Consider the following 24,883-nt stretch of genomic DNA (forward strand, 5'->3'; position numbering starts at 1 on the left):
GGTCCCTTGTGTTGCCCGTCCCCTCCCCCCCCCCCCCCCCCCGCCACTTCTTTGCTACAGCCCTGGCCAATACTCTTGTGGAAGGTAATGTCCTGCTACTGTCTTCCTTTCCATTGTTAATTGTCACTACATAAAATTATTTGTTTACATGTTAAGAATAAATTATTACTCAGAATAAACATGATCAAGACTGAAAATGAGAAGGCTAAGGTTTTTCATGTAGCACAGATTTTTTAGAAGATATTTACAGACAATAATTTATACTAATACAGCTTTTAACATGCTGTTGGAAGAGTGCTGCTGTTCTGCATTGTCACAGAGTAGCACATGCCTTAAGGAAGTCAAAAGACTGGGGCAAACTATCCCACAGTATCTATCCATCAACAACATCAGGATCGGATCCAGCTTCAATATGGTCAGCACAACTGCTCAGCTGTAAGGTTACTGCCACGTCACATTTCTCCATACTGCTCAAGGGCATGTTGATGGGTTGGCTACAGCCCCAGAATCTTACCTTCACCTTAGCAAATCTGTCCTGAAGTGTCACTGAGAGTCGTACCATCAATATGTCCTGCTCTCCCTAATGACTAGTCTTCTGGTCAGATCTTTACAGTGATTTTATTAAGCAATCATGGTGTGTTTTGTAAGTAGTGAACTTTCTCTGGCTGAAATTGTGTTTTTCCTTTGTTAATTCCATAGAAATTATTCATATTATTGCAATCCTTGAGCAGGTGCTTTGGATGAAGTTAACAAATAAAGTTCTTGAGTCATTAGTCAGCTAAATGCAGCATAACGTTACAAGTAAATATAGAAATATACTGTGTAACTAACCAAGCATAAAATAATTCGGTTTGCATCTAGGAAACTATCCACCTGACAAAGTATTCTGGCTGTACCTGCAGTGGACTATTGATGACTTATTCACATTGTGAGCAGGCTTCCCTGAGCCCGCTAGGAAAAGCTGTAATGCTCATTGCTATTCCATCCCAGGACAGGTAACAGTCGAAAACCAGTCAATAATTATTGAAGCGGTTCACTTCAGGCTACTATGATGAAAACTGTCTGAAAACAAACAAATATGTAGATAGGCATCCAAAAGCTTAAACAAAATAGTTGAATACTCCTATACTCCTACATGTCATTCTGCTCTCTTCCCCTTAATCATGACATGTTGGAGATGTAAACACTGTAGAAGAGGAGTGGAAAAAGAAAAGCTGGATGAGATACAAAATATATCCACAAAGATTTCAGAGCAAAACCATAAAACTTACAAGTGAGGTGATGAAAAGGGATGAGTATTCTAAATCATAAGCTGAGGCCAAATTTTGTGCCAAGAAAAATGGGTTTAATCTAGCAACCTGATCAAGATTTTGTTAGACATTTCAAAAATACAAATACATCCATGAATATGCCTGTACCATAAACTATTTTTTTTCCCTTCTTTTTTCTTTCCTACCTTTAGTTTGCTACAGGAAAAAAAGTGGATTCTTTGGTCATGAAAATAGCCAGATTTGTAGAGTCAAAATTTAGAACCAGAAATATACAACCACATTTTGTGCAAACCCGTGCTTAAGATGCATATATGACTCCACTATTACCACACCTTCAAGTTAGAAGGCAGTCTGGATTCCCTTCTATTCATTAGCATCTGAGCTGGGGTAGTCAACAAATGATATCAAACTTCAGAAGTTGTGGAAATCGTTTTATAATTCTGGCTTCCAACACATTCCCCCAACCCACAAACTGTTGCTGAAAATAACTTCTTGAAAAAAAACAAATGAGCCTAGACTAGACTTCATTTCACTGCTGGATACTTTATGCATATGACTATCAAACTGTCACTGTTTCCATAGCATGAAAGATAAAACTAGCTTTATAAATCAGGGTCAATGAAGGTGCAGCAATGACACAACATGACTTAAAAAAATTAGCTGAGCATTTTTAGACACACACACACACACACACACACACACCCCTTAGCAGAAAATGTTGAGGCATCAGAACTAAAATCTTAAACAACTGTGTTCTATTCAGGAGAAACCCCTTTGGTTCTGTCACATATATTCTTCTCAGCTTTCAGGTGAAAATGATTCTTTATAACTGCAATTTCAAAATATGAACTTTATACAGATGCTTAATTTTTTTTTTTTTTTTGCTATTTTGAAAAACACAGAATGAGTCATTTCCATGTAGCAGAGAGGGAAAATCTTTATAAAATTCCCCTTACACTCCAACATAATCTGGGATAAAAATAGTAAAAGAGAAAAAATCATACAGATTTAATTTTGACATTTCCAAAATGGAATGCTTCAAATTGATAGTGTTAAAAATCTCAACATTTTCAATATTCAATCTCATATTTTAAAACATTCTTTAAAAAATATCATTACTTTGTTTCAAAATTGCACCAGATAAAGAAGAAAATAGGTAGAGGTCTAAAAAAATGAGAAATAAAATGTTTCATTGCAGATCAAACAAAATGTTTCCATTTGACAAATATGGCTTTAGTGATCTTCAGTGCCTCTGTGAAAACTTGACAAAACTCTCTTTTTCAACCCAAGTCAAGTATTTTCATGACTTTTTTCTCCTCGTTTTCATAATTGAAAAAACAACCAACCAACTAACCCTCCCCCAAAATGCCAGTACTTGCTCAGTATTTTGGGTATACATGGCGAGATCTGAGGGGAGTAGCAGCAGCACTGCAGGGACAGCCTCTGTGAGGAGAGGCCGGGGCTGCCCTGTGCCAGACACAGCCGGTTCCAGCCAGATCCAACAGACCCACTGCAGGGCATGGATGAGCTCCGCAGACAAGATGGTGGCACCTCAGGGAATGTGTATTTAATAAAAGGGAAAACACTGGAGAAGTCAAGGGGCAGGGGGGAAGAAAGTTTGAGAGACTTTCTCAGACTCTGAGAGGGAACTCTGAGGTCGGAGGAGAAGGAGGGAGAGGAAGTGCTCCAGCCACCAGAGCAGAGATTTCCCTGCAGCCCCTGGAAGACCCATGCAGGGGTAGGTGAAAAGTGCAAGGAGGAAGGAGCAGCAGAGACAAGGTGTTATGGACTGACTCAGGTCCCTAATCCCCAACCCCAATGTACCACTCAGGGTAGGTGGGGATCAGATAGAGGAGTCTGCAAGAAAGGAGGGAAGGTGAGCCTGAAAAAGCAAGGACAGGTGGTTTTTAGTGTTTTGTTATGATTGTCACCCCTCAAATCTATTTTACTTAGCAATATTTTTATTTTATTTCCCCCCCGAGACAAGTCTGTTTTGCCGGTGACAGTAGCTGGCATGCAACCTCTCTGACCCAGAACCTTTCTATTACTATTTTCTTTCCATGACCTGTTGAGCACAGGGAGTAAATGAACAGCTGGGTAGGCATTTAGCTGGTAGCTAAGGATATCTCATCACACTCAGATCTGTTCAAAGGGTTCATTACTCTTCAAGGAAGAAAAAAGAAAAACAATTTGTAATATTACTCAGGGAAGGGAAAATGTACTAACATTTTAGTATAAGTTGATTTATTTAACCATTTTGGAGAATAAAGTTCAGATATTATGCAGAGTGCATTCCCAGCATGGAGAGCAGAGTGGAGCTGTTTTGCATCCAAAGAAGTCTGGGCTTTTTTGTCACTTCTCTGGAGCTGTCTGTGTTCTGTTCACACTATGTACCTGTACTCGGGACCAGGCTGTGTACTATGCTGTGCTTTCAGTCAATGCAGTTAGCACAAAGAACTAATTTTCCCTTTTTTCCCTTCAGTACGTGAATCTGCCACTTTAACTGGTCTCCTTTTTTCTCCTTTAGGAAAGTCTTAAAAGCATAGGAAGATAACAACAATGAAAAGGACTCGGTGCTCAGCTTCCCTGGCTCTAAACAAGAGGGTAGAAAGGCAATAATGAACTACATACCCTCTGCCTCTCTTTCACATTCCTTTGATTAGAAAATATGGTCAGAAATTTTCATAATTAATACATAAATAAATAGCTTATGCCCTCTACTGTGAAAGTCCAAGGTCTATTTTTTGAACTGCTCACATATCTTCTTCGTGGGCCAGGTTCAGTGTTTGCACACAGTAACACAGTATAAATTATGCAGGGACAGTGATTCAAGAACTCAGGAAGGACTTTAAAAAACTTACTGTCTGTAAGGCACACCTGTGCTTCTTTACTTATTAATATGTATTTCTTTGTTCCTACATTTATATTTAGAACAGTGGAAAGGGCAGGTAGGGAGAGGATAGTTTTTGAAGATGCTACCAATAAAAGTTACAAAAATAAGTGGGGAAAGGTTTTAAATAAGCACAAAACAAAATCTTCAAACAAATGCAAACCCAGAACTGAAAGTGGAAGTCTCTACCGTTATATAGACTTTGGACTCTGCTAAACAGCTATGAGTCTATCTTCCAAGGGAAGATGTGTTTGCAAAAGGGAATAATGAGATTTCTGCATCTGAAATACTTTAAGCTTGACGTGTATTTTTATGCATGTAGCACAGGAATAGTGATTGTCATAATCTGTAAAGAGATTCCTGCCCCTATACTTGAGTTGTTAGCAACAACTTGGGAAATAGTTTATAGATATTACTGATATGGTAGGTTAAAGTTGTTTTGCCTTAGAGCTTAGGAGATTTTGTTAGTTTTTGATAAGAGTTAAGTCTGCTCACAGTGAGGAATTATGGAAGCAGGGAGCAGGAAATGTTTAAAAAAGGGAATACATTTCCTTTTGTACATGTAAGCATTCATCCTGCCCAAAGAACTGCAAAGTGAAAGATAAAATGTGTTGAACACAAGAGCCTGACTGTGCACTAATGAAACTGCTGGGCTGCTGAATTACACTTGCCTAGGAATACTCTTTTGGGCACTGTAAAAATTATAAATTATAACTGCAGCAGAAGCGATACATATAAGGGGAACTCTGAGCTATGCACCATGTTTGACATGCTGAGGATGGCATATTATCATGGCTTGCTAAACACTGAGTCTCTGCCTACAGCTCCACTTAGCTAGTGGCCACATGAAGAAGTAAGGAAGCAGTAACCTGGGGAATCTCAGAGCACAGGGTGCGCAGAACAGTACCCAGGTCTTCACCTTGTCAATGCACATGACTCTGCAATGGTACAGACCAATACCTCCCTTCTTGTGAAATTAAAGTAATTTCAGAAAAGGGTATGGTAATAGGTATTTGGATCTCCTCTATTCAAACACAGTTCAATGCCAGACAGGCAAGTATGCTTTCCTCTGGTAATGACCCTCAAATTTTGTTTGCTAGAAACTCTAATTTCCCAAATTTACTCACCTTATTTAATTGTAAGTTTTCTATTAAAATACATATATAAAAAGCAGAAAAGCTCTAACACATCACATCAGAAATGAGAATATATATTCTAAAATAAATAGCAGTTGAAGAACTACAAACTACGCATTCAAAACCTGTTGCCTCTCTACATTTACATTTTAAAGTTGCTTAAGAACCGTAAATATCTACTCAAAACTGCCTAGATCTAGGGAGCACTGAACAAACAAGGGTCTGGTTTATCTCTCAGCTTATTTAAAACCTTTCCCCACTTATTTTTGTAACAAGATAGTTTCTTTTCTGAATTGCTCATTTGACACTGATTCATCTGACTTCTCAAATCATGTCTGTTGGGTTGAACCTCCTAGAAACTACTGGTGGAGCATGTACTCCCTTTTGCCCTCTCCAATTTTTACATAGGCATATACTGGTTAGAGCATGCACCTATGCCCCTGGAAAATGCTGTCTAAGTTTTCATGCTGCTGTAGGGAGCTGAACCTATATCACCGGAACCATCTATTAACCAATAGACTATTTGGTATTCAAACCAGGTCTTCTCAAGTTCATCTGTTTGAAAATGTTCTGCTTACATAAAATTTTTGCAATATTTATGGAACAAGGATTGGATTCATTCTCTCTCACTCTAGCTTACTAATTACCACCAGCCTATGACTAAATTCAGCATTTCATACTGAAGAGGCAGTTCCGCTTGCTCAGCATGTCTTAACACATCAAGCTTATGGTCTTTATTAAGCATTCAAATATATAGAAATCTGACCATAAAACACCTGAGGTGGAATTTATATGACCAAACAAGGAAGCTAAGCTATCTTTACTGCCAAAGAGAAATAAGCATATTTAGTAGAAGTATTCAACTTTCAGGTGGTCCATCTATATTTGGTCAGAAGAATTTCACCCTAAAAGAAACTTTTTCTCCCTCCTTGAATTGTAAAAGGTATCTGGAGTGATCAGTTCTGCTGTAGGTGACTGGTTTGCAGATGTCTAAAGTTTGATGAGGTAAATGCTACCACGTTTGTATCCACATTTTTTCTTGACCCATTCCTCATCCACCTACACTGAGCAGGTTAGGGAGGAGAGGATAGAGGACTTGAGAATGAAGGAGTTAGGCTGAGCCTGGAAATAAGTTTGTAGGGGTAGTTGTTTTAGATTTTGTCTTTGCTCTTCACTTTTTTTACTCTGTTATTAATTGGCAATAACTTTAATTTTCCCCAAGTTGAGTCTGTTTTGCCTGTGATGGTAATTGGTGAGTAATCTCTCTATCTCAACCCATGAGTGTTTTCAACTTATTTTATCCTTGTCCTGTTGATGAGTGGGAGTGAGAGAGCAGCTAGGTGGCCATTTGACAGCCAGCCAAGGTCAACTCACCACATCCTCAAAAAATGCTAACAGAGCGAGCATCTTTTTGTACTCTCCCAAACGAAGTAATGAACTGTTCTTGTTTGAAAGATGGAGTATGGAAAGATGCATGGATATGTCTACAATGTCTGTTGAGCGTCACTTGGAATCTATTTGCTGTTGGCATGGAATTGTCATTGCTGTTGTAGATTGCCAGATGTTTAGAGGGGAGGCAGGTTGACCATCAACTACTGTTTAAGAGCAGTGTACACTTAGCTAGAAAGACAGAGGCACAAATCATCAAAGTATTTAGGGAAGAGATGTGCCTCTTTTTTTTTTTTTTTTTTCAGAGGAATATTAATAGCTTTCCGCTAACTGTAATACCATGACAATACCTTATAGCATGATTGGATTCTGTGGTTGTAAGCAATCCTTCAAATGTGCATTGGCATCACTGATGAATATTTACAAGGATTGATAATAAATATAATAATAAGCTAGATACTAGAATCTCATATATTTTTCTGCTGAATGTGTGTTAAGTGCTGGTTTTCCCCCTTCATTTTGATTTCTGAATAAAAAAAAAAAGTAAAATGATGAATAATTGTAGCTGTGTGCTTTCCCTTCTTTACTTTTCTTCTCTGCTTGCTTGAGAGATGAGCTAAGAGGAAAATCTTAGTAAACATGCTTGCTTCTTTACAGAACTGAACTCTGAAAGAATTGATAAATTAGCTATTTAAATCCAATTGATAGGACTGCACACAAGTATAAAGCTTAATGACTTAACACAGTGGTGAAAGAGGCCTGGCTCAGTGTCAAAATACTGAAAGCCAGATCTTCAGCTGGTGAAAATCAACAATGTTGTGTTTGGCTCAGTGGAGCAATGCCAGTTTTCACCAGCTGAAGCTCTAGTTCTTTATATTTACCTAAAGATTTACTTTAATATGGTTCCTTCGTCATGCTCACTGGCATGCGTACTCATGCCTAATGTGGGCACTGCTGCGTAAAGGATGTTTTGCACCATTAAATGAAATGTTTAAACAAACCACCTGCAGCCCATCGCTAGTTAGCAATGCAGTTGGAAGCACAGAATCCCACAAGGAGGGCTGCCCAGTAAAACAGGTTCTAATATGTAAGTTTCTGTATAACCATTGCTGAGCTATTGCTTACACAGTCACTACACAACCAGTGCTTCCAATAATTCAAAATTACAAACTACTTTGGGGGTACTTGGAGCTGATGAAGGGTGCAATATAAAACCAAATTCTCTTCTATTCAGTTTGTGAAACTATGAATTACACTTGACAGTGTGGAAGAAAATATTTTTGTATGTCTTTAGACTAACTCCTGTGAGTAGTTTTGTGCTGTTTCAAAGTAATTTAGCTCTGGGGAGGGAACAGAAGCAATGATCATCTGTCCAGGATAGGAATTAATAGGACCAGTATTGATCAGCCACAGCTCTTTACACAGAGTTCTGGTAGAGTCAAATGTAACATTTCTTCACATTCTTTGATTTTTCTCTAGAGTATTTCATCTAAAGATGTGCCGCTTTCAGGATGCTAGTCATCTAATTCTATCCACCACTAACAGAAATAAAAAAAAAAAAAGAGGAAAAAAACCCACCCTCAAAATCAGCTGGATAACTCAAACTACTGTGAGTGAAAGGAAAACATCTGTTTACACATAAAAGTTGAAAGAGGAAGGTCTGGTACCCTCCACTTATTAAGAAACACATTCTCTTTCCTTGGCATCCTTTCTAAGAAAGAAAAAATTAAGTACAATTTATCATTATTGTTGCAGGAAATGTTTCATTATCACACTAATGTTACTGAACAAGGAATTACTTATTTATTTGTATTGTATGAATAAATGGAGGTAGTTGTTACAAGGTACTTCTGGATGTCCTGGAAATGATCTTGCATGTGCAGTATTGGAATTAATAGCCACTTAAAAGTGTATTCCCATTTCCCAGAAGTCAAATTGAGTTTTGATGATGGTTTCACTGGAGGCAGGACCAGCTCCTGAATAAACCATAAGGGAACAGAAGAAAATAAGTAGGATATATAGGGTTACACTGTCACTCTCTCTAGCTCAATATTTTGTGTTAAATAGTGGGAAATAAAAGATGCTTATGGAAAGTAAAAAAAACAGAGTCTTTTTATGGGAAAATTATTAAAAAATCCTCTTCCAGTACCTAGCAATGGGAAAGGCAGAAACTTCTTCTTTGAGCCAGAATTAATTTCATGGACATATTTAAAAGTGCAAACAGACTAGACTTTGCAGAGGTCCAGAGCTGTTATTCATCTCTGATTTCAACTGAAGGCTCAAGCAACTGAAAAAAGTGTTGTGACCTCATTTAAAATTCTTTTGAAGTCTTCTAGAAGAAGCACTGCTCTTTAGAATGGTTTCATCTGGAGTTATCAGTGGACCAGGACAGGGATAGCAGGGGTGTTGCCTTCTCTGGATAAGAAGCCATTGGTAGGGCTTGTTTAGAGGAAAACTTAGCAGATTTCTGTTTTGTTAGCACTACATTCAGTTGTGTGGGAGGATAAGGGAAAACAGGCTGAACTCAGCTCAAGCTGAGGAGCTTAGATATAAAGGTGGAAAGATTAGAAAATATATTACTTACCCTTTTACTTTGCTAGGACTCAAGGAGGCAAGACTGCTTCTCAAGAAAAAAATTAAAGGATTTGCACACCAGTTTCAGGGGGCTAACACAGCAACTGTGGCTCATCACGGTATGTTATGCAGTGAAATGGGCCAACAATACCTGACCCCAAGTCTAGACACATATCACCAATGCCAATCCTGCCTGCTGTAGACCTTAGGGAATCACACTTCTGTTAGAGATGTAAGCTTTCTAGCCAGACTCCACTAGCAGTTGAACAAAAAACCACCTGTATCTTTGGGAATCTGACTTTGGACATTCAATGTGAACAATGCTGTCAGGCAGCAGAGAGATACCAATAAACATGTTTGTGAATGACCTCACATATGTAAGTGGTTACATTAAGTGGTATTAATAACTCCATAAAGATAAATCCAAGAAATGCTAATTATTACCACAAGGTCAGTGAAGAGGACACAAAGGAACTAAGAAAAACGCAGATATCTCTGTTTTATTGCTGGGGGGTGGGGGGAGGAGTGGTATTGTCATAATGGTAAGCAAGAGTGTTGGTATAGAATTGTGGCGGTTTACATGAAACACTGGTAAATATATGTTAATATGTCTTGCAAAATAAAGCAAGTAAAATCTATTTACCTACTTTTATCCAGGACTGTACTACTTGAAAGACATTAATATGTTTGAGTTAGTTACAGAGGCAGTGCAATCCAAAACTTCAAGGCATGTTAATACTTCTTAATTCCATTTAATTTCAGGTATTCAGCTGAGATCAGAATCCAGTCTCCCTAGACTTCCTCTAAATTAAAGCATAGGCAATCCTAGAAAACATTTTCTCACAGGAATATAAGTCACATTAAGATACAGGAGGCTTCCTGACTTCCTACAGACATGAATTTATGTTGGTCAGAGTAGGTGAGAGCTGAGCATTTGCCTTAAAGGTGTAAGCAGTGCCTGCCTTCATGTTAGACTTAAGGTACTGGAAGAACTAGATGGATGCTTTAAAGAATCTGAGCACTGGCTGTTACTTAAAACTCTAAGTGAATTGCAGTTCTCATGCATCAGCAGATGCTCAAACACGCAGGAAAACTGCGTACTGCTGGGGAGGGTATGGGAGGGCTGGTACGGGAATTGCTCTTTTCTGGTTATCAAAATCAAACAATTCTAGGCAGAAAGAATCATTTCCCTCCCTGCTTTCTTCTGAGAAAGAGTGATTGTAATATCTTTAGCTCTATTATGGCTTGTTTCTGATTGAGAATTTTCTTAGCTGAATTCCAAACATCTAGTGAAATATACCCAGGCGTACTAATAACAGTCACCAAGGATACACAGAGATTTAATGCAGTGTTTGCAGAGCTGGGAGTAATGGCTGTCAGACTGAGCTAGTGGAGTTACAGTACTTCATTAGCTCATTTGGAAGAGCTGTGGTTTTAGAGCAGAAGGTATCTAAACTGTAAACACCTCCCAAGTCTTTCTACCACTCCACCCTTTTTTCTTTTTCTTCAGTTACAGTGAGACTTATTAAAGAGCTAAAGGAAAATAGAGAACATTTACAATTAAATTTATATTTCTTGTGTGTAAAAGGAAGTCAGTCATCTTCAAATCCCTTTGAATGACTGTATCTGTATATAAGGGGAATCTGATTGTTTCTATATTTTATTGGTGCTTATTGTAACATTAAGATCAGTTGAATTCTTTGCATGGTAGTAATAAGAAAAAGGAATAAAGGGAAAGCACTGCAGTTCTGTGAAGCACTGTAGTTTGCTTTCACTGAGGTTTACACATTTCTTTGCCCTTGCTTCCAAAATTAGGTTTTGGGACGTTTGTCAGTTTGCACTGTATTAGTCGTTTAGTGAAACCTGTGTGGATACAGATGGTAATTTGGAATGCACTAATGCAGCACTGTTTAATTCAGATGCGCTTTATAACAAAACAGTTATTTGCCACATGGGCGTTTACAGGTAGTAAGTAGAAAAGCCTATAGCAGGTTGTTTTACATAGCTTTGAATTTTTATTTATAGTGTTTAGCTTTTCAAAGGAGACAGAAAGGTACAGAAACAAATTAAAAAAACCCATCTTGATAATCATGAGGGTGGGACTGTCTCTTTTTACCTCCTCTGGTCAGACCACAGAAGTGGGTTTGGTTTTTGTGTCTGGTGTGGTGACGCAGCAGTACCAGGGACTTGTGATCAGAGTCATATAAGCTGCCCCACTCTGGCTGTGAGCTCTTATTCTGGGTATGGGCAGATGTGGTTCTAACACCAGGGGCTGCTGGGCAATCAGAGCTTGCTAGGATCAAACTGGAGAATAAGACACAGAAAGAAAAAATAGAAAGGAATTTCAGATTCTCGATGAAGGGTCTCCTGCATAAGGAAGATTTGTAGGAAACAGCTTTCCCACCCTCCTCACAGGTTCCAACCTGTGTCCCAAGCCCATATGAGCAATGTAAGGTATGTTTTCTGCAGTGGAGCAGAGAAGACAGGAATAATAAATCGGTTACATGTATAAAGTTTGTGTTATATCCTTTCACTTACTTCCACTAATTAGGGTTGGGCAAAACTCAAGAGGTTCAGTTAGATGCTGTTATGTTAGATGACATCAAGGTCATTCACCCATTCCTGAATCCCGGGCCATCCCCTTAGCATTACCTCATCTATTCTCAAGTCCTTCTTTTCAGTGCTTGATCTCCCCAAAAGATACTAAAACTAGGGAGTATCTGCATTTACTTTCACAGTGATAGAGCTCCTAAAGCACAGAGTAAGCGGGACTGAGGTCAGGGAAAGCACTTGTTTTTTTGTGATTTCAGGATAAGCAGTCACGGGTTTATGGACAAGTACCCTCACTGCCCTGTCACTGGCTGCTAGCATCACTGTACTTTATTTACTGCACAATAAAACTGGGAATCACGCAGATTGAAAACTATTGCTTTCAGGTCTCGATAGCCCACTCTTTTTCTGTCAGCCTGCTGATATAACTGATCCAGAAGGCACTTTTCATTAAAAGCTACAGTAAGAAAATCTCTTAACACAGGATTTGAATTTTCATGGTAAACACTAGATTGGGTAACCTTCATTACATGTCACCCAGCAGGGAAAATACATTATGGCTGTGACTTAGCAGATGTCTGGTGACAAATATCACTCACCTCTGCAGCAATCTTCTTGTGTTAACCTTCTTCAGACCAAAGAAGAGATTAGGATTAAGGCAAAACACTTTTTCAATCTACTTTGTAGATAGACTTCCACATAGCTCCTCCAGACATTCCTTTATTCAGCTGTCAGCTGTTTTTCAAGTAATTTTAAAAAGTAATGATGAGGATTTGTCTCTCCCCTCCCCTTCTTATGGTGACTTTAAGCAAAGCTTGAAAAGCCTTGATTTGAGTAAACAGATCAGGTTTTAAAATGCATAGCAAGAACAGACAGTTTAATTGTGATCTTGAAGAAGTTATTTGTGCAAAGAATGTAAAGATTGTCAGAGAAAATTCTACCAATGGCTTCTTGAGGACTTTTCAATCTAGGTCCCCATTTCTGCTAAAGTTAATTGAAAAGAGATTTCAGGACTTTACTCCTATCTTTTCATTAGACACTACTAAATTTGGCATCCCTAGCTTAAGGGCCTTTCTCCATTATTTATAGATCTGGTAGCCTTGCAGAGACTGGATGGATGGACTTCCATAAGCATAACTCTTTCGTTCCCACCATCCCCTTTTCAAGCTGGATTATAATATTTTATATTTCAGAAAGGATACTTAAATGTAAAGTGCCAGATTCTCAACAGGGGAAATTGAAAGTATTTCTGGATTGTGTTCATGGGCTTTATTATCAATGCCATGAATCTGGTGTTTATTCTGTGTATAGTAAGCACAAAAAAAAAGCACAGCACTACAAAACCCAAATGGTCCTGTTTTAAGGTTTGACATTTACCAATGTAAAAACCAGTTGTTTGGCACGAAGTTGTGGAAAAGGAGGTCCTTCTTATTGTTAAAGATTTTTGGTTGCATTCGTAACCAGTCCAAATTGCTATGGTTCTTTTATTTTAGCCTTTTTTTCCAGGTTTGTATCTTTTGAGCTCATTACTTACCACTTCTGAGATACTGGTAAGACAAAAAGAACTTGCTTGATTTCAGATATACTTCTTATATGACACATCTGATTGTGGCCCGACTCTCTCATTTACTAAAGTAAAGCTTACAACTTTTTACAACACATTACAAATAGTTAAAATATTACTAGTAAGCTTTAGTAACATAGCCTATTTTTTATAAAAGCAAAAGCCTAAAGATAAGTAATACTGGTGGTGCTCATATAACACCACAGATTTTTTTCAGGTTTGTTGGGGTTTTTTTCTCTTTTTTTCCTGCCAGTAATCCTTTTTATGGGCTTAAAGAAAGAAAAGATAATATCAAGGTCTTTGGTGGCTGTAGGACATTGATTGCCAAACCAAACCATTCTTCCAAATATCAGTAAACTAGGAGCAGCAGACTGCTGTGAGCTATTTTTCAGCCAAAAGGATTAGATTTGTCTCTTAGATGGGTCTGACATCTAATATAGATTTCCAATGGGTTGAGTTTTGCCAGTCATAGCTGTGACTGTGAGAAGACTTGCAGCTTTCTGAGGGTGGACTATGTCCCCTGCTGGGGAACTGAAGCATGCACCTCAATCCCTGGCACAGCAAATCTATGTTACCTGCTTTTAAGAAACCTTCAGTTGAGCTGTGGGGAGATAACCATGTAGTCAAATCTTCTGGGACAATTTCTGTACTACTACACAGCACAGTGGCTTCTGGATTCAAATAATGGGGTATCTGTGGTTATTTAGGGCTTGCAAAGAACTTGGAGGAAGAAAAGGAGAAAAGAAGTATTATTACAACCTAGTCAGTTACGTGATTTTAGCCTTTCTTCTGGGGAAATACTAGGAAGAGATACTGTCCCAGGGACTTGCACTACAGTTTGTATGCAGAAGCACAGAAGAAGGACTGTAAAATAATTAAGGGAAAGTAACAAGCTGCACTTGTTAACGAAATTCAACTTTTATTTATTTTCATAAAAGTACCAGCATTATTTATGTAAACAATTCAAACTGCATCTGCTATTTAGCTTTGTGTGAGATTTTCCATATCACTGAGGTTTAGGGAACATCACTTAAGGAGAAAAGCAATTTTAAGGTTATCATGTGAGTGACAAAGACATTAATCTGACAAGATAAGCTCAAGAGACCCAAGATGCAATTGTAGAATTCTTTTTGGCTCTCTCACCCATAATTTCATGGAGCTCAGTGTAATTAACACACTTCATGGGATTTAAGTAACATTTGTTACTTCTCCATCAGAATGCAAATTTGAGAATGATATGGATCTGTACAGGAGACAGCAACAACTGTTCCCTAGTTAATAAGTTGTGAGCTGTTTCCTACCAAAAAAAAAAAAAAAGGAAAAGAAAAAGAGGGGGTAAAAAAAGTGACAGATAAAGCATTACTCAGGTTTTATTAGGAAGTTAACATATGTTTTATAGCTGCTGCAAATGCAGAAACCAGATATGTCATAAAATTAATGAAAATTAAATGGTTTACTGTCAGCTTGAAAATTTTAGTCCTCATTTTCTTAAAAGCTATATGGAATAATGAAGTCTGCAGACGGCGCATATTGTGTGCGTGTATAAATGGGTGTGCAATCAGCTAACAAAAAAAATCAGTAGGTCAGCAGCATCGGTTAATTCTTAACCAGGAATAAAGGATTATAACAAAAAAGAAGACTGTAATTATAGGTGTGCATGTGTGTGCATGCGTGCATACGTTTGCAGTACAGAAATACATTCCAGCATTCAAATCAAGAATCTTATTTTCTTCAGTAATAGGTCAGTGTACAATAAAAGAAGAGATAGCAAGTCTGGTTATTTCCCTGTCCTACATTCCACCTCAGAAGACAAAAGAATAATCCATGTCTATACCATGTAAGAAGAGATTGGATGGTCTTGATTACCTATGTTTTTCATCAGGAAATTGAGAAAATAAAAATACATTTCATGCAACATGCAGCCTATTAGTAAAGAAAGAGCAAATTATGCAAATTATTAATTAGCCAATGCTACATTTCTCTAGAAATAACCTTCTGAGACAGAAAAGAATATCAAAATTATAGACTTATTTTACTTAATCATATTTGAGTACAAAGTGAATAAATGTACAAATGTATATCACATGCAGAACATATAAGTTGAATAAATAAAGTGGGGCACGCAGTATAAATTAGTTTATTAATGCTTCGGGTTTTCCTTGATGTCCTTCAGGCTCATTGTCAGCTGCCTTAAGGATGATCAGGTTTGTCCTCATGTGTTTTTATTTTTCCCCCTACTGATGAAATAATAAATAAATAAATAAATAAATAAACCTGTACAACGAAGTTTTCCTTAATGCATTTGGCATCGGCAGGACACTCATCTGAGAAAACTCTTAAGCTGTCAGCGTCATAGTAAAGGAGATATTTACAACTGATTTATCCCATGTGTCTCTTATTTTTATCCAACCAGACCTGAAATGTTTTTGGTTTTTAGGATGAATTTAAGGTACTATACTACTCCTTTATTTTTGTGCATAAAAAAAAATTGTAAGAAAACGTGAACTACTAAGTTGGCTAAAACTGCATGTGATATCAAATCAAAGTCCTATTATCATACGAGGTAAAAAAAAAAAAAAGTTAACGTTGCAGATCCCAGAGTGCTATGGGTGCTTCTGATTTCTAAGCTCTATCATATATTCGTCTACAGAAAACTTGATCTATCTCCTAGAAAGAATAAGAAATGAACTTTAAATGTTTTAAGAAAGATTACTTGTTTATAGGCAGATGGAGGCACTTAGATGAGCAGTGAAGCATCACCAATGATGTGAGCACAGAAATAAACAGGAAAGGCAGACTAAAAGAGACTCAAGACACAGGTTCATCCCAATGGGAGAGATATGACACATATGCAGTGTAAATAAAAATACTCTGTTCTTGGTCCAGCCTCATTTTCATACTATCAGACTAAAAGGAACACTTTCTAGTGCCTCTTTACTGACGCTCTGTTTATACCTGGGAAGGATTTTTCTCACACCATTTTCCTGGGCCCTATGATTCTCTGCCTCTAACCTCCTCCCTGTTCTGCCCTGAATCTTATCTAAAAGTGAAATTATAGTAATTAATTAATCACACATACAGTTCAGCTTGTTGGCTACAGCTAGATTCATGCAGCATGTTCCTAGGGCAGTACTAAATGTCTTATCTCAGTAGATTTTCAGGCCAAGGGTTGTATTGTGCATCTATTTTGTATAATAGTGGTCTGCTATATCATGTGAAATCACCTATTGCTAGGGACTTGGCATAGATAATGCTGAGAAATGTGATTTAATTGTGAGACACTTAGAAGATGATACCTAGGATTTAAAGTCTACTCATACCTTTATAACCTTCTGAAAGCTACTCCTGAAGCTCTGAGCAGCTCAATTTTCATATACAAGGTCATATGGCTTTCTGATACCTGCTGCCCAATAGCTGGTGCCGTAAGCAATTAATTTTTAATTTATGTAACTAAAAGAGTGATTTCTACATCCTTAGTTTAATGCACTGTTTTGTCAAAACAACTCTGTGCTATCTTTTTTGAAGAACCTAAGAAATGGCAATAATCATGTTCATATGAAACAAATGTTGTACAGCTAGGTATTCAGGTAGTTGAAGGAGTGAAAAGTTCATGAAATAAGCAATTTAAGTGTTTTGAAATGTGTTAAGTGTTTTAAAATAGATGAAACTTTATTTTCTTTATAAAAGTTCTATTTTAAGAAACAAACTTTGTCACTTCTTTTCTCAAATAGAATATATTCTTTTTCTTAATTTCTTATTCTGCAGCAACTTTATTTTTCTGGTAGACAGTTTATTTTGTTCTTCCCAAAAATGTACGCACATTAAGTTTCTGTATCTGCTTGTCCTATAATTAAAATGGCACAACTGCTGCTTTAAAAATGACAAATAAGAAGTTTTATCAAAATGAAACTCAGATGCCCTAAGAATATAAACACGTTTTGCTTGCTTATACTTAGAAAATGTTAAGGCAAGGTACTTAAACTTACCCTATGCTTCAAGTTAAAATTGGTGGTTCTTCTACAAAAGGAGAGCCAAATTCCAGCATCAGCAGCTCTTAGTCCTGGGTCAATAGTCATTCTCGAAGCCCTAACACCATTTCCTAATGCACAAATATGCTGCCAGGCATAAACTTGCTGATTTCAACTCTTTTATTTATGTTCATAACCAGAAGTAATGTTTAAGCCGTCTAGGAGTCAAATTACACAGAACTGTAAAAGTCAGTATCACCACCCTCAACTATGGCCAGAAATTAATAGGAAGTTCATGGAACTGACACTGTGTCTTTTTTCTGGCCCTGCCAAGGCACTGTGTTGGCAGATTTTGCATCTACTAAGCCCTCTGAGGCCTGTCTTCATGACAGTCCTAAAAGTCCAGTAGTAGGAATACTGCATGTTGTACACTTTGCACAGTAAGATTTTTAGATGCATGCAGGACTGCTCAAAATCCAAGGTTTTTGAATCTGACAGAGGCTTTAATACCACTTGAAATGCTGTGGAAGATTCTTCCAGGTATTTTCTGTGGTGTGGTCTTTTAAATTCCATGCAAAAGTAGGCAGGTTCACCAGTATTAATGAAAATATGACACTCTAATAAGTATAAATCAATTGGAGATGACTGATGTATACCTGACAAAAGCAAATCCCTTATATGAAAAGACATGGATTTTCCCATTCAAGAATAGCTGGCATACCCATTCACAGCAGGAAAATCTGAGTAACTCAGAACCTATTTGGAAACTGGGCACACATGACTGATAGCCAAGTTCATGTACTGCTAAGGTCCCTGGGATGCTCTTATCTTGCATATGCCCCTTGAAAGGTTGAAATACTCCCCTTGAGTACATCTGAAAGAAACACTTCTCCCAATACATGAAAACTAACTTTGAGACAACTAAGCTCCATGCCAGAACTTCCTAGTTCCTTTTTTCAGGGTTGTTTTATCTCCAGAGAATGAAATCTGCTTTGGATTTCCAGTCTGTGGAGACCAGCATGAAGAGCTGTAGACTAAGAACTCACTGGAATTCTTTCACTACTTCGGAAATTCTCTTAGAAGCAAATAATAACCTGCTAAAAATAAATATTAGCATCCTATCATCAACTCATTTCCCATAATCCACCTTTGCACCATGTTTCTGGGGACATTTTTATCTAATAGTCTGAGATACTTTTTTATAATTTTTTTTTTGGTCACACAAGAATGTATTGGAAATGTCTTCTGTTTTCCTCAAAATATTTAAGTCCATAAAATAAAAGAAGGATTCTTCATCTCATACAAATGCATGATAAACTTTATCCAATTGGATGTACTTAATTCTTGCTAGTTGACATTAATCATTTTGTTAAGTTTGCACTTACCTTCTTTTTATATTGCCTACAGCAACTAAACCTTTAAAATAGGTTTCATCAGGCAAGAAAACTAAACCAAGTAATTGTTTCTATAATCTTTTCTGTTTAATTCTAGTTAAAACTTGTTTTTTCCTAGCTCATTGGCTTAAGAAGTAGTAGTAATTGGCTTATTACTATGTAACATTTGTAGGTATCAACAGTTAAGCCTGCTTATGCACAGTTATTTTATACCTACAGGGCAGAAGAACGATTTATCTGAATTGTGTGTGGTTTCATAATGATTATTAAGTAATGCCTTAGGTTCTTCATATGCTTGTTCAAGTCATGCTGTGAAACATGCAAGAACTGATTATACATATGTTTGTATTTATGTGCTTATATTTGTGTTTATATTTATATTTACATTAACATTACAATTTATATGAATATTTATATCTGTATGTTTATACATTTACATACTCTGAAGTGCAAATCAAAAGCTTTGCTGTAGAAAAAGATATGCCACAAGTAAGGAACTTTGGTCAGGTCTGTACATAGCTTAAACCAAGAAAACACGCTGACTTCTGCAGTACCGTACTGATTTACATTGCCTGCACAGCTGACTCCACATATTGGAAGAAGGAAATTTTTTTAACATTCTGATGACACAAGAATAGGAGATTGAAGAAGATGGCTCTTCTATATTGGATCAGAGTTCCAAATTCAGTCTTATCTCCCCTTCTCTAAGACAAGTGTTGTCTACTTAACATAATAATAAAATGTTTAAAATTATATAAAAATAAAGCAAGCATACTCCTCAGGATACTTCTTGAGCTTTGTGGGGAATTCCTAAACTACAGTTTGCATCTAAGTGTTTAACAGCCCTTGATAAGTTTCCATTTATTTGTGGGTTTGGATTTTGAACTCACTTGAACTTTTAGTATCCACACTATTCCGTGACAACGAATTCCAAAGTTTAGTCATATGTTAAAAAAAAAAGAAGTTTTAAAACTATTACCTTACAATTTCATCTAATATCTCTTGTAATTATTTTATGTAAAAGAGTGTCTTGTTCTGGTTTTCTTCCCAATAATTCTTTGGGGGTTTTGTTCATTTGTTTTGGGTTGCTTTGTCAGTGAACACTAAACTGACATTTTCATAGGTGTATCCGGAGTAGCAGCAAACAAGTTTTCTGGGTTATCAATGCCTGATTTAGACCCTTTCAACATTTATAGACAGTGAGAATTTCTGTTTGCCTTTTTCCCATGTGCATAGCTATGTATATGTTGCTTGTCTTTTTATGACCCAGTTAGTTGTACAAGGAACTTTTGTAGCCTTTCACAAAGAGTGGGACTTTCATTGTTAAACCTGATCATTTTCTCCTGCTATTGTTCCTGTCCATCAGATATTTATTAATGCCCTGTTCTTCAGGTTTTAATACATCCACAGATGGAGGTTTCTTTTCTTAATCCGTGACTGGTTAGTTTATTTAAGGGCCTTTTATAGAGGACCTTATCAAAAGTTTTTTTGAAAATCCAGGCACAGCGTATCAACCAGATACAGATCATCCTTGTTCATATGTTCATTTATTCTTTCTAAGAACTTTAAAAAGCCAGAAGTTTCTCAACAAAATTTATTTTTATTCCTGCTTGTTTTATTGTATTTTTCTATGCTTATGACTCCTATTTTACCAGTCTACCTGTAAAGAATCAGACATACAATTTTTTTTTCTGCATCTTTGCTGAATCTCCCCTGCCAAGTTTCTCTAAGGATTCTTTAAATAACAACTGGCATAAAATTTGTTAACCTCTATTCTTCTGATACAGAAGCTGACTTAAGCAACAGTGTAAGATCTATGATCAAATGACAAGGTCATATTTGAGTTATTTAAGAACCCCTGGGTGTATACCATATTGTCTTGGCAATTTGTTACTATTCATTTATCTATTTGGTCTAAAATCACTTCTATTGACACTTTAATTTAAGATAGTTCCTCCATCTCATCTTTCACAGAGAAAACAGCCACTGTGGGAACCTTCCTAAACTCTTCAGTGGTGAGTATCAATGTGAAGAAATCATTTAATTTTTCTACTGCGGTCTTATCTCCTTTGAGTTCTCCTATTACACCTCCATCATCTATCAGCTCTGCAGACTCTCTGGCAGACATTCTTTTTCTGATGGGTTAGAAAGAAGTCTTATTATTAGTTTTCATGCCTTTCACAAGCTTGTCCTCTAAATCTTTTTTGATCTTAGCTTGATTCTACATTAAAGTTTTCAGAAGTCTTGATATTCAGACTGTCTTTACATGGCTATGAATTCCACTTTCTGAGAGTAAACTATGAATTTGAAGGGTTTCTTTACTCTGTTGTTTATCAAAACTGTAATTTTGTTTATCACTATGAATTTCACAAAATTACCATTACACATTTAACAAATCTAGCCTTTAGGATTCTTCTTCAAATGTCTTGGGTTTTTTTTCTAGTATCATTAACTTTTATAGAGGTCTATTAGTGTGTGTGTGTAAATTTTTTTTTCTTTTCATCTCTAGGGAAGAAGAATTGAAATATACTATATTCAGGATTTCAGAATGGCTCTTCAGTAGTAAAAATTTCAGTAATTTCTTACACTCTGCTCAGAATTATATAAAAAATAGCTGCTCCAAGAGGCAATCATTATAGCATCTAAAATTAGTTTTTAGAACATGTCCCAAAATTACTTTTTCCTATCTTCATGGGAATAATTGAGTTCATTAGTACTGAGTTTTCTGCCATTGTAATCTCTATCATCTCCCTTCACGTGTCCCAGTCAATACACCTATCCTATTCAGGTGATTAATAACACAACCTTCCTACAATATTTTTTCTATTTCGACATGAAATATTCAAATCAGAGGGGATGTTTCTTATTGATGGAGTTAATTTGTTTACCTTGTTTAACTTTATCTGTACCTATCTATACCACTGAACGACCTTGGGCCTCAAGTCAGTGTATGCAGAGGCCTGTGACCATACATATACAAAAATGCATATGTTTTCCAAGGTTTACAAATTGGTCAAGGTCTCTTCTGATCCCGGTGTTCCAGTCTTAAAATGCAATACTTTTTTTTTTTTGGACAGTTTTTCAGTTGAAAGTACCTGAGACAGTGTGATGGCTATGCTGCAATACATCAAAATGTGGGCTGGAAGACAACATAGTGTGGGTGGATACATCAGGGTATTCCTGGAACACAAGTCTTCTCATACACCTGTATTTAATCTAAATCCCAATGCTACAATACATTTCACTTGAAAAAAGAGCTTGTAGTTGACACTGTACATGAAAAGCACATAAACTCTTCAGTGAACTTGGGAGCTAGGAGGTTGTACAAAGTAGATATCTCTCTATATCACTGTAACTTAAGGTATAGTAATACCCACTCACCAGTACAATCTGATTTATCAATCCTATCTAATTTGTAACCTGATATGGCAGCTTCTTACATAGTATCTTCATGCCCATCAGGTTTTTTTATATGTCTCTTAATTCTAAACTTGAAAGAAAAACATACATTTGACTAGGACCTGACTGATCATTTTTAAGTTGTCCTGACTAAATACAACTTCATTTAATTAGGGCTATTCACAACTTCTTACTTATGTCTTCTCTTTCTAAAGGCCCCACAAAAAATCAAACACACACCCCTTTCAAGATCACCATATTTTACTGTAAAGAATTAAGCTAATTTAATTCAATATAGGGTAAATATTCAGAAACTAGTTTCAGACTTAAACTGTTTCCACATAGATCTACCAGAGGCCATCCAGAGGCCAATACCAGAGGCAATTTGTTTTATATTTGCAAATGACCACAATTGGAACCCAGTGTCTCCAGGTATTCTTGCAGCAGATCTAAAAGTGCTCTTTGCTATTTGCAAAATGGCAGTCTTTTCTTTCAGCGTAGTTTTTGACATACTAGTACTAGAATATATATTTTCAGTATAAAGACAATCTTTACTATGTAACTAAGAATAGGGTCGTTCCAAAGGAAACTTCAGCTGCTCGTTAACAATGGGAGTTTCTCCCAGAGACATGAATGACATGCAGAAGGCAGCTAAAAGAGTTTCAGATAGCATGTAGGTATTGATTCTGACCTAGAAATCCTTTAGTGATTTAGTGCCTTGTTACCTGAGAAACCAACTTTTTGCTGTTGTGTTGCTGTTTTTTTGTTTGTTTGTTTGTTTGTTTTTTTTTTTGTTTGTTTGTTTTGTTTTGTTTTGTTTTGGTTTGGTTTTGGTTTTGGTTTATGAGCTAAGTCTGGACTAATTCTTCTGTATTAGGCAATCTGGCTAAAATCTGATTAGAATGTTTGGGTTTTTATCTGACAGAGGCTTTTCTTGCTAATATATCTGCTTGTTGTACTGCATCTCCTTGAATAGCCAGTGCTTTCACAAATTTGGTGGAGAGGAGCATCAGAAGGAATTTAAGGCATCTGATAGCTTTAATTCAAAAATAGATTTTGGAACACTTTGTGTAAATATTTACCTTCTGTGAGCCCCCAGGATAGCCTATCATAAAAAGAAAGTCTTTTTCTCATACACCTGATGAAAGAACTCTATGGTTCATATAAAGATTATCCTAGCCATGCTAGACATCATCAGTGAAAAGGAAACAGCAGAAAAAGCTGTGATTAAAGTCATTGCTACTTTAGTAGTATTTATGACTAACTTACCAGAACTGTATGTACACATGTAGATATTATCTACATGAAAAATTTGTGCTTCTTTGCAGTGTTAAAATTCTTGTTATTTTTCCATTCTTTCCAGACCCCTTTCCCTTATTTCTAACATACTATTTCCTTTATCCTTTTGTTCTTTCCTTACTGCTTTCTATTCCCTTTTTTAATTTTTTTTTTCTTTCTTCATTGCAAGGCCTGCTTCTCTGCCATTTACAAAGCATTTAAGGGCTCTCTTTCTTCTTTATCCACCAACAATGGCTCTAAAATATATAGTTCAAAGGACTCTGTAAAAGTTAAAATATCTGCCCCCTCCTCAAGTGCTTTGCAAAACAGGGGAAAAAAGTTGATAAAGTTTTACAAGTGAAGCAATTAGTAAATTTATATAATTGAAGTTTTGCATATTCAGTTTTGTCTAAAATTTATTCTAATTTTTCCCTGCTGATGTAGTCAATTAATTTTTATGTGATAAATGTTATGTTATTTATAAATTAATAAGAATAAATGTCCCCACCATCATAATATTTTGTTATATATTTCTAGATTATAGTTGATTTTCCCTCTGACATTTCCCCTTTTTTCTTTTCTAAAGTGGAACCCAAAACTGAATGAAATACTCTGTCTAAAGCTTGATCAATTAAGTCAGAATAACAAGTGCATCTGTACTGTGCATTCTTCCCCAGCAGACTCCCAGAAGGATAGGACTAGTTATGGAAGAGAGTCGATCCCAACCTGGTTACCTCCCAAGATCTACTTTGATGTGAAGCCCATTGCTTCACAATAAGTGCTTCGAGTTTCTGATCCAACCTAAACTTTTTATGGAAGATTCTTGTGTGGGGAAGTGAATCGTCCTGACTGACCCAGCTCAGGGAAAATCAACTTTTCATCTTGTGACATTGCTAACCATTCCAAGAGTAGGTTAAGTTTTGCAGAAATTTGTGCTGTTTGTTTTCTGTTTTGTTTTAAAAGCTTTGTGGAACTATTTACAGGTATCCAAAGAAAGGTAACTTTTCTTATTTTTTTTTATCTTCTGCTTTTTTAAGTAGCATGCTTTCTTCTTTTTTTCTAAGCACACAGTGAAAATATTAAGCAGAATCGGACTCATGACCTAGAACAGACCTCTATAGGCAACACTTGATACTTCTTCCTAACCTGACACTGAACCGTTAATAATTGCTCTGTGGGTTGGTGGTTTTTTTTGGCTTTTTTTGTGTTACTTTTTTTCCCTTCTGTCTAGCATCGTATTTATTTAGCAGTGATTGCATTTAATCAACATTTCTCTAGTTTCCTTATAAGAATGTCATGTGGAACTGTATCAAATGTTTTATTAAAATCAAGATGTAGTATGTCCACAGCATTTCCTTTATCCACTAAGCTTGTTATCCTATCAGTGAAAGAAATTAGGTTAGTTCAGCATGATTTGTTTTTGATGAGCCCATGTTGCCTTCTATTTACAAGTTATTTTCCTCCAGGTGC

This window comes from Falco punctatus (assembly GCF_963210335.1).
Source record: "Falco punctatus genome assembly, chromosome: 2".
Taxonomy (NCBI): domain Eukaryota; kingdom Metazoa; phylum Chordata; class Aves; order Falconiformes; family Falconidae; genus Falco; species Falco punctatus.